Source organism: Gordionus sp. m RMFG-2023, chromosome 2 (genome assembly GCF_954871325.1).
Source record: "Gordionus sp. m RMFG-2023 chromosome 2, tfGorSpeb1-WG-v2, whole genome shotgun sequence".
NCBI classification, from domain to species: domain Eukaryota; kingdom Metazoa; phylum Nematomorpha; class Gordioida; order Chordodea; family Parachordodidae; genus Gordionus; species Gordionus sp. m RMFG-2023.
In genome coordinates this window covers 24491501-24504188 of record NC_088776.1, presented here as the reverse complement: position 1 = coordinate 24504188, position 12688 = coordinate 24491501, and positions in this window count along the sequence as shown.

The following is a 12688-nucleotide window of genomic DNA, read 5'->3' as shown; positions in this document are numbered from 1 at the left end:
TTATTAGGCAAATGCATTTGAAAAGTATCATTTATGAATTGAAATGTTTACAATTTTTCATTTAAAATCATTTATATATACAATATTATTTTCATTTTAAATAATTATAAATTAACAAAGCTCTCTAATGATAATAAAATTATTTATGTCTGGAGAAACACTCTAGCAATCTAATTTTGAAGAAATTATATTAAAAAACACACCATGTGCACTCTACTAACATTACTAAATACAGTCAAAGGTCAATATCTACAATTAATTTAGGTTTATTATTATTGCTCACAAGTCAGTGAAAAAATATGGACAGACCTTTCATCCAGATTAATAGACACTGCAAAATCGACGCTAGGCTTGACAAGAGGAGGCAACAAATCACACAAAGAACTATGGTGGTGGAATCAAGAGGTACAAACCACTATACAGGAGAAAAAAGCCCTTTATAAAATATGGTACAAATCCAAAAATGCAGATGACAAGTCAAGATACAAAAAATCCAAGAGATTAGCTACAAAGGCGGTGGCTAGGGCCAAATCTATGGCATACGATGACATGTACGAAGATCTACATACCAAAGAAGGGCAAAATAAAATATACAGATTAGCCAAACAGCGAGAAAAGAACTCTAGGGATATAAACGGAGCTCCGAAAGTAATCAAAAATAAAGATGGGAAATTGATAATAAAGGAAAAAGAAATAATGAATAGATGGAAAGAATATTTTCAGGAGCTTCTCAACTTTAATTCCCACATATTGCATCTCGACGAACACTCCCCTTGTCAAAACCTTGTACAACCTATAACAGAACAAGAAATAATCACATGCCTCAAGCATATGAAAAACAACAAAGCTAGGGGCCCAGACGATATTCCAATAGAAAGCCTTAAAGCACTAGGAGATGATGGAATACATCTCCTCACAAATCTGTACAATAAAATACTTGGAAATGAAGAGGTTCCCCAAAAATGGAGGCAGAGCTATCTAGTTCCTATCTTCAAAAATAAAGGGGATCCACACAATTGTCAAAATTACAGGGGCATAAAACTAATGCCACACTGTCTAAAACTATACGAAAAAATAATAGAAAAAAGATTAAGAGATATAATCGAAATAGGAGAGACACAGTTTGGCTTTATGCCTGGAAGATCAACAACCGATGCTATCCATGCAATTAGGCAAATGAGTGAAAAATACAGAGAAAAGAACAAAAAGCTACACATGGTCTTTCTCGATCTAGAAAAGGCCTTCGATAGAATCCCAAGAAAACTTATCTGGTGGGCGCTACGCCACAAAAAAGTTCCCGAAAAATATATAAGAATAATAGAGGATATGTATATGGGACATACAACAATGGTCCGTAGCACAACAGGTACTTCAGCAGGCTTCACAATAGCCGAAGGAGTTCATCAAGGGTCGGCTCTCAGCCCACTTCTCTTCATTACAGTAATAGATGTATTAGCACAGTCTATACCTCAAACAGTCCCGTGGAATATGATATTTGCAGATGATATTGTGATACTTGCCGAATCCAAGGATGAAATGAAAGAAAGGTTAGTGAATTGGATAAATATCCTAGAAACGCACGGATTAAAAGTAAATAGAGAAAAGACGGAGTATATGGTGATAGGAGGAGATGAAACGGAGAGTATTGATATAAATGATTGGCAGATATCCCCAATTGAAAGCTGCAAATATTTGGGCTCCACTATACAAACAAACGGCACAATAGAAAAAGAGATAAAGAATAAGATTAATCAAGGGTGGTTAAAGTGGAGATCTTTATCTGGAGTGCTATTTGACAAAAGAATCCCACACAAATTAAAGGGAAAAATTTACAGTTCCATAGTACAACCAACTATTCTATATAGTTCGGAAACATGGCCAACCAAAGAATCAGACGAGAGAAGTCTACAAACTATGGAGATGAGAATGCTGAGGATGATTGCTGGGGTAACAAGAAAGGATAAGGTGCGCAGTACAAGAATACTAAATAGTTTAAAGGTAGTGCCCATTAAGACTAAGTTAATGGTAAACAGACTTAGGTGGTATGGGCACACAATGAGAAGGCCTATGAACTACATAGGAAATAAAGTTGAAAGATTGGAAGTGATGGGCAAACGTAAAAGAGGAAGGCCAAAACTTCAATGGGGCCATAAAGTTAGAGCCAATATAAAGAAGTATAAAATAGATAAAAGAGATTGTACGAATAACATAAAGTGGAGAGAGATGTTGAAGGAGCTTACCACCAGAAAAGGTGAAAGCTAAAGAGAAAAAAAAAAAAAAAATTTTAAAGGAATAGAAACCTATTTACAAATCAATATCTGATAGCTCCGTACTTATATATTTTGCCTTAAAGAAAATATTCGAAATAAGCTTGATCAACAATTACAGGAAGGCAATACTTTATTATATATAATATAATATTTTATTATCACTCGATATTAGGGCGTTACCTTATCCAAGTTTAAAATCTTAAGATTATATCAAAGTATTGTAATATGAATTCTATGCAACCATTAAAATTTTTAATTTATTTTTTACAAATTCAGTAAAGTTTAAAATATTAGACATCTAAATCTTATCCACATTTATAAAAATACAGAAAGGGAGATTGTCGTCAATTTAAGTGGCGTCTAACTCGACGCGACAACAACCTTAGATGAAAAAGAGAAAAATCATAGCCGCCGATTTACATTTCGGCGTACATATCTATATCTACTTAAATATAATAAATAATATTTTTTTTTTAAATTTCTAGCATTCTATTTTCGTCACTATTATCATGATATGCGAAGTTACTTTAATTATAATATTCGTGGCCAATAAATTAAAGGTAAAAAAAACTTACATTATTTGCAATTTTTTATAAAAGAAACATTTGATATTTATACCTCGTACTAGTTCGATTAAATTAGTTACGAATGTAGAACAAACTTTATCATTAATTTTATCAAATGTATATGTTCGAGATACCATATTAAAGTTAATAACCATTTTAATTAACTAAATTTCGGAATAATATGTTATTAAAACATATGGGGGATAAAGATTGTTTCAAATTTTTTAAAATATAATTTTAAAAAAAATTAAAACAATAGGGGGATTAAAACGAGATTCGAATTTTTAAAAAAAATTCTTCTACTTGCATAGTTTCAACATTGAATTTTCAGATTAGTGTGGCATACTTGGACAAACCAACACTAAACTCGTAATTTATTTAGTCGAGCTGGGACGAGGTATTAATTTATCTATTTTTTTTCTCACTTTCATATTTTCTTATTCCTTCTACCTTTTCTTTTGAACCTTCTACAATACGGGATCATCACAACCACGAGATTTAAAGATATCCCTTTAAGAATTCAATTATTTAAAAGGTAAGAAAGAATAGAGGATAAACACGTTTTACCCGTATAATTGGGAACTTATTTTAAAAGGGCTCTCGCGTTTCCCTTTATTTATTTTTAATTTTATTATTTATTTATTTTCAAAGTTATTTTTTCTTGGCCTTATGCTAATTAAAAAAAATATATATTCGATGGGAGGTGAACCATTCCCTCTTATTGGTTTAGTCTAATCTAAGCTTTATGGGGTCAGGATATTTTTATCAACAAAAAATATTGATATGAATATCAAGAAAGCTAATTGAAATATTTTTTGACTGAAATAGTAGTATTTATTCACTCTTAGTCTCAAGAGTAGGATTTAGTGCGAGGGGAGGTATTTATGGGGGGGGGGGAGCGGGGCAATTACATTTGTTTTTTATATGTTGTGTTTTACTATAATGTTATTTATCACTTTTGGGTGGATTCGAATTTTTTTAATAACCAAAAAATTGAATTTAGGTATTAAATAAAAGCTAATTAAAATATCTATTAGGTAAAATGAGAGTAATAATTTTGGTTTTGTTGGATAGGGCTTAGTCTAGGGAGGTGGTGATTAATAAATCAAATTTGTTTTATTAAGTTTTCATTCGATGCCCCAATCAAATAATTTATCATGCCTCTGGAAAAAAATAATCAGCCTAGAACCATCTACTTAAAGTAATTGTTATCAAAATATATTTAATTGGCTCTTAATTGATGCCCTTGTAATTTTCTTATTTTATAAAAGTTTTAAAAAATTAATGACCTCCCTCCTCCCAAAGATAGACCTGCCAACTTAGAGTGATAATTAACATAGTAATCAAATGATATTTTAATTACCTTTTATCTGTTACCCATATCATATTTTTATGTTTTAATCTCCCCCCCCCCAATCTTTATCCCAGAACGTCTCACTCATTAAGACTAAGAGTGTTTATATTAACTGGGTCAAACAAATAGCTCTCACTTAATATCTCTATTCAATTTTTATGTTATAAACTTTTTTTTTAATCTGACCATCCAAGACCTACACCCGCCCATTTAGAGTAATAAATAACATAATGATCAAAATATTTTTTATTTATCTTTAACTTGATATCCATGTTGAATATTAATTTCATAAAAAAAATTTAAATTCCTTACCACTCAAGACTTAGTAGTGGTAATTATTATTTCAGTCATAAGTTATTTTAATTAGCCAACCTATATTTCATACCTGTATCGATATTTTGTATTGATAAAAGTATTCCTAACTTTCTAAGGCCTAAACTCACCCATTTAGAGGAAGTGGTTGATCTCCAATTGTATAATTCTTTTGATTAGTTATCGATTGATACCTATATTAGCCGAGAAATAACAACTTTGAAAATAAATAATAATAAAATTAAAAATAAATGAGGTGAAACGCGCTTAAAACGCTTTTTAAAATAAGGTTCCCCATTATCAGGTTGAAAACGTATAACATTCTATTATCATTTCTTAGATAAGAATTCTAATGTTTAATGTACCTTTTTAAACTTCGGGATAGTTATGATTCCTTTAAAAATTACGACATACTATATCTAAATATATATTTAGGATACTATTTTAGATTATTTTTCATTGCAAGGTTGGCTCATCATTATATTATATTTCTATTTTTTATAAAAATTATGTTAAAAGTTAACAAAAATGTTTCAAACATACACCAGTGATACCCATTGCTTAGAAGTAAATATTATTTTAAAATTTCAAAAACATTCGTTAGCAAAATATTTTTATGCTACATTTAATTTATATTATGAATTTCATTTCAAATCAAATAAAATTCAATCCGTCTCCCTCAGACTTATTTTTATATAATGCTTGAATAATTAAATAAGAAAAAATAATATTTTATTTTCCAACTTTAAATATTCCGGAGATATGGGCTTTTAAAACTCCAAATTGAAAAAATTTTATAACTCTGGATATATAGGCTAAAGAAATTATTTGAATTTTATTATATATGGCTTAATAAAATTCCTTTATTTATCATGACATGAATATAGTAAAAATTAGTTTAGATAACCAATTAATTTTCCTTTTTTAAGTATGACTTGGGGTCGAATTTCATGCGACACGAATAATAAATATGAAAATATTTAAGATCGAATTTGTTTTAGCTTATTAAGATCTTAAATTACCAGGATTTATCCTGAATATTCATATACCATATTATTAAGGTGAGTAGATTGGGTTTATTTAAATCGATATTCATCGCTTGACCGATTAAACTCAACGATGATATTTTAGAAGTTTAGACCGAAGAATTTACCATCAGACAGACAGATTTAAATATAAAATATAGATAAAATCATTAAAAAATCAAACGAGTTATTTAAAAAAAACCAACTTAATTTTATGCAGATTTGATAAAATAAACATAATATTATCCAATTCTAAATGAATTGCATATTGGACTGGAGCAGAGTTGTTATATTTCAATTTGTATTATGAACCTAAATCACCTATTACTAACTTAAAATGTCATCTCACCTATGGATATCCAAATCGTTGAAAGTGATTCCGACAATGATATTAATGAAATGAAAAATACCAGGGAGGAAAATGTTCTTAATAGCTATAACACAAATTTCCCATTCCCTAGATTTGAAAATTTTTTTAAAATAAATATAAAAACTAAAACTGGCTCAAATTTATTTGTTTAAAATGTAAAAAAATATTTCCTCAAATCAATCCAGTTATAACCTCAAGAAACACCTAAAGGTAAATTGTCATTTTTACATTCTAATAGTATTTATTTTATAAGACTGTTCATGCCAATAGTTTTAAGGAAATGGAGAAACATCTTAATAATTTTGGTATAGGCAACTCTACATCCAAAAAGACTAATTCATTTCAAACCAAATTAATTAATAATACAAATGCAAATATTTCTCAGAAATTGGCTGATAAAGTTATTGTTGATTTTATAATTGAAACAGTTCAGCCAATGTCCTTGGTTGATAATCCATTCTTTACCATGATGATTAAAACTATCCCCTGGTACAACAATTTTATGTCGCCAGACACTAATGAATAAAATAGCAGATAACTTTAAAGTATGAAAGATGCTCTTATAGTAGAGTTATCAGAGATATCATATATATGTACCACGGCAGATAGTTGGACACATAACACAAGGTAAAAACTTATAAAATGCAACAAATTACCATTTTTATTACATAAATTCTTTTATAATCAAAACTAACTTTATTTTAATATTTTTAAATGTTTTTTTTTAAAATAATATATTTTTATTCGATATAGTTTTCTCACATCAAATATAAAATAAAATAAAATAAAACAATATTATATAAAAACGGAGGTGGGACTACAAGTTCCCAAAAAACATGCGTAATTATATTTTAAAATTGTGATTTGAAGGTTTTGTTTTAAAAAATAAAATTCTTTAGGTTCTGATATAAGGGCTCTTGTCTTATCCCCTATATTTTTTAAAAACTTTAAAGTTCCGCTTGGCATATGTCCAAGGGAAGAGATAACAATCGGTGTAAAAATATAATTTGTGAATTTGGAATATTTCATTGTTTTTTTTTCTCGGCTATATCAACCGGATTAGAATTTAAATTTTTTGGGAAAGAAGATACGTATGTGAAGTCCTAAATTAAGGATTTCCTTAAAGACCAAGGCATGGAAGTTAAGCCATCTGGTCTTAACCATCATCTAACGATAAATTTGTAGGCTCCACGATGTTTGGTATTCGAGCCCTGGTAAGAGAACGGCTAATAGCTAAATTAATTGCTGCATGCCTTGACTATATATACAATTTAGACCATGTCTCCCTTTGGAGTCAACTAATATTTTACATTTGATGCATGTATGTGGTTGAACAATGTTACATCCAAGTCGATGGCCTATGGCAACTCTTAATTGTTCATCTGATAAGAGGTTACCTAGGTTACGACTTGGTAATGCTTCCAAGTCAGCATTCTGTAATAGTTGAATATACTCCAAAGGGGGGTTTGATGAGATTATTTTAAAAATTTTTTTAATTAAAGGTTCGAAAATAGATTGGTGTGTTAAGATCGTGGGTAAGACAGCTTCAGGTGGAGCTAAAGATACCCAGGCTGTCAAGGCTGAGTTTAAAAGGTTATCTTTAGGAGAGATAAAAGAAGATATCATGGCGTTATTCATCAAACGCGATGCCAAAAATGAGGAAAGAGATATAAGATTTAAAGGATATAAATCTAATCCACCCATTTTCGAGGGTAATTGTGAGAAACCCCAATTAAAATTTTCCAATTTAATATTTAAAATATTTTCTAATAAACTTCTTAAAAATTCATGAACACGATTAATAATTTCATTATTTAAAAAAAAGGAAGAAGATCTAAAAATATGTACAATCTTTGGTAAAAATAAATATTTTTTTAAAAGAAAAAAGCTCTGGTGTGAAGGAATTTCGTTTAAAATAGTTTCAAGTCCTGATTTAAATGTTGATTTTTATATATTTACTATAATAACATTATAAGCAAAAAATAAAACAAATTTGTTTTCAAATTTTTTTTATAAAAAGTAGCTTAAAAAGTTGCTAAAGCTACTTTTAAAAATAGTAGCTAATAGCGCGCTAATTTTTTTGACAAATAGCGATAGCGGTAGCGCGTTACTTTTAAACTTTTAAAAGTAGCGATTAACAACTCTGGACTGGAGGGACATATAATTAAATAGAGCGATTGGATATTCGTTATCGTTCTAGACGGGGCTGACACAACAGATATTTTATTGCCCATGTATAATATCCCACTAAAAGATAAATAAAGAACGAATAACGATAGCTTTCTATTTAAGAATTACAAAATATTCTTTAAATTTAATCTTATAATTGTATAAAGAAAAGTAAATAAGAGCTTGTAGAACAAATTATGCCTAAGGATATCATGATCTTTATATGATTATCATTTACTTATGATATGCATATTCTTAGTCTGATCTTTAAGGCAATATTAAGGCAATATTAAGGCAAAAAAATAATTCCATTTAGGATATTTTTTAAAATTTACCAAGAGTATGATTCTAAATTAAATAATACAATGACTATTAAATATGTAACCCAATTTAGTATTGAAAATATATTTTGACAAATAGCGAAAATTTTAGGCCCGGTCCGGATATTTAAAAAAATAATTTTTTTGGGCTCGGCCCGGATTTTTTTAAAAAATATTTTAGGCCAGGCTCGGAATTTTATAAAATTATATTCGACCATATACAAAAAATTTACCTATTTGGTATTTTATCATATTTTTAGGCGAGTATTATCATTTAATAAGCAAGCATATTAGCTAATGTTGTTAAACGGCTCGTTTTGAGCCGATTTTTAAAAACGGCTCGAAATTTAGATACTATATGTTTAGACCTTTGCTCCTTCTATGAGCCAAATTTTCAGGCTTGCATAATATTCTGGATAAAAAACTGAGTTAGCAGTTTTTAAAAATTGGCTCAAAACGAGCCGTTTAAAAACAAAAATATTTTATTTATTTTTATTCTAAACAGATATTTAGTATACTACAAATTGATACAATAAAAAATTTGTGTAAATAATATTTTGAGAATATACTATATTAATTGTGTTTATAAAATAAATAAAACTGGTATTTTAATTAATAAAAAATATAACATATATTATATAATAATGTATTTAATCCTTTGCGTATTTATTCCATGGCAGGAAAACTATAATTATATTATGTAATAGATACTATGAGTGTTAGCTAGTGTTAACTTTCACCAAACATTATATTAATCATAACTATGTATAATCATTATAACCATATCTAATTGACGAATATAATAATTAATGTTGTATAAATTTTTTTTAAAAATACGGCCCAGCTTGGGGTATTTTTTTAAAAAAATTTTCAAGCCCGGCCCGGATATATTTTAAAAATTTAAAATACGGCCCGGCCCTGGTACTCGGGCCGGGCTTAGGACCGGGCCTGCAGGTCTCTGGATATGTGAGAATATAAATTTCAACATTTATAACTTTAAAACTAGATGAAGCTAAATATTTAAATTAATAGCACTTATTAAATTTGATCATAAAATTAATTGGATTAAATACTATTCTTTTACAATTAGCATGTATAAAAATAAAGTAAAATGTGGTATCGTTTTTTTTACCTCAATTCTCAGTCTGTATGTTATAAGTCTATGATAACAATAAAGAATTAATAACTCGTAATTAAATCAAATAAGATTTTTTTTTATAATATACATAAAATTAAAAATATTTTACTATTTGTCATTTTTATATGAATATTTTATATAAGATACAATCTATTTATTATTCTATATCAATTAAACAAACATTTTGTGCCTTAAAATAAAGAAATAAATAGATTAATCTCTCATAGGAGACTTAATACATCACTTGATTTATCTAATCCCAAAGAAAAATTTAATATACTCTGGGTTGGGGTTTATTAATTTTAAAGCTCACTTTTACTAAAACAGATTTTTAATAATATATATTTAAAAAATTTGTCAATCTATAATTATAGGTAACATTTATATTGGTGTTTGGTGAATTGATACATTCATTTTATAACCTACAAAGATTTAAACAAAAAGTATAATGACTAGCCCCAGGCTTCTTTATACTGTTTATATTAAAAATATGGTATATATAAAATACGACCAGAAAATTACTTAATTTACGGAATTGTGTAACCATCATAAATTTTTTAATTAATTTGCCGATCTCTAAATATGCCCTATGCTTAATTATCTGGTAGTATTAAATTTAAAATTGAACTTAACACATACTATATATATTTAGTTCAATGCATTTACTAGTAAATATAATTTTGAGACACTACATAAAATTGACTTTTTTTAGGACTGCACAAGATTTAATGGTTCATCGATATCTGTTTTCTTTTCTTATACTATGCCGATTATAAGCATCATCTCAGTAGTCATCTTAGCGCAAGTTACAAAAATTTACTTTACTTATATTATTAAAAACAGTTTTATGGTTTGGTGGCTTGAACGATTGGAGTGCTCTATTTGACGTTTAAAAAAATTAGCTATGGATTGTATGCAATCGGTGTTAATTGTTATGTTTTGAGTATCTTATTTAATAAATAATTAATATAAAATTTAACACAATAACATAATTTAAGGTTTCCTTATTCATAATTATTAATTATACAGTAAAAACATTATAAAATTAAAAATAACAAATAATAAAAGAAAACGAAAACTAAAAAAATTAAAAAGTAAAAATTAAAAGTAACGTCCTTTCTTTCTATATAAAATCCCATTATATAGTATAAAACTGGGATTTTGGATGATATTTCTTCCATTTTAGCGATTTTTTTAAAATTTTCAATTTAAATACAAGTATTTAATCCCCTAGTATCTATTAATATTAATTTCAAATTTACTTTAAAAATTTTCTAGGAGATATAAGCCATGTTCCCAATTTTTAGCGATTTTTGTTTTAGCGATTTAGAACCTATCCCTATATAATAACACTCGTCGGATTATTAACCATTATATAATACATAATAATACTCCTTATTCAAATTTAAATGAATTCTAAATATTCAACTTTATATAAAAAAAAACTATTTTCAAATACATGTATATAAAAAAAATATACTACAGACTAAATATTTATAAATTAATTATTCAAATTTATCATCACAATCACAACAATCGGCAATGTGCATAATCAATATGTAGAAAATCTTATAAAATAGTCTAATAATGGTAAGTATTTTACACATGTTGGAATATATTTCTGGCAAAACTCAGATTTATTAATTTAAAAAAGGCGCTAAATAAATGTTTTAACTATGGAAATGGTAAAATAATTTGCTGAGCGCGTTTAATTTGAAGATCTGATTTAGCCAAAATTGTGTTCCAATATGTGTAAAATATTTATCTTATAAATTTCAGGAAATTTGGTCAGTAATGGCTGATTACGCATATTGCCAGTAATGTGTTATTTTGATTTTTAAATAATTTACTTCGTTTTATTAATTTTTTTTTTATTGAATAATATAATTCTTAAATGGTAATATACAAATTTTAGATTAAAATAGTGATTGTATATTGACATAATTAAAACGATTTTAATTTTGCTTTATCTTCATAAAATTCATATATTTTTAAAATTTTATAGTTAATTTTTTATTAAAAACTTAAGTAGAACACCTCAATAATCAGGTGGCAATAATATATTTCTTATACATTGTTAATATCTAGAATAGAACTCTCAATATAAGCCCTAAACTATTTCTATCTTAAAATAAATATTTGAGAATATTGTCTTTTAATTAAATTATTTAAAAAATCAATTCAAATCAACATCTAGAGATTTTAAAAAAATGTTTTAATATATTATTTCTAATAATAACCATATATAACACTTATGTATAAAAAAATATTTAGTTATTTCAATTGATATGCGCGATAAAATTAGGCCAGTTTATACGGATACCCAAGACCATGATAGATTTAAATAATATGACCAAAATATCTAATCATAACAATTTAAACAATAATACTACACATTCAACCAGTTATGTAAATAATGATAATTACAATAACGTCTACAATGCTACCAACAGAGGAGAAAGCATCAACTTATCGAGGCAATTAGAAATGAGTCAAATCAGTAGTCAAAACGAAAAATAACATTGCTCAATATCGAATTTTAGATTATATTTTTTAAATTTATTTATATAAATAAGAATATAAATATTTTAAGTATATTTATAATATTATATTGAAAACTAATTGAAACAAGGAATATACAAAAATAATAATTTTGACTAGTGCCGTGCTGAAAATTTTAGCGGACCAGAGCAAAAATTAATTCTGCAGACCTTTTAAAAACAATAATTTAGTTTAGCTTATTTGATAATTTTTTCGCAATCTGACAAAAAGTAAAAGTATATAATATGATGAAATTTATTGAATTTTTCACAATATGATTTACACATATTATAAAAATTAATGTCATGCATGTGCTATGTTTATAATCACAAGCTAATTATAATAATATTAAAAACTAAAATATAGTAATATACATATTTATTTTCATCTTATTTATAAAAGAGAAGATTATATCAGTAAAAATCATTTAGGTGGTCTTGCTATAGAAATTTAAACAAGTATTAATTAGCTTAACTTTGGGGAGACTGGGGTTAGGTAAACCCCGGGGCTTGGCAAACCACTTAATCTCATTTTAAAATTAAATACATCAGAAGGTTAAAATTTTATCCTAATATATTTTTTATTTTATTTCAATAGACAAAAAATCTTTTGAAATATTTAAT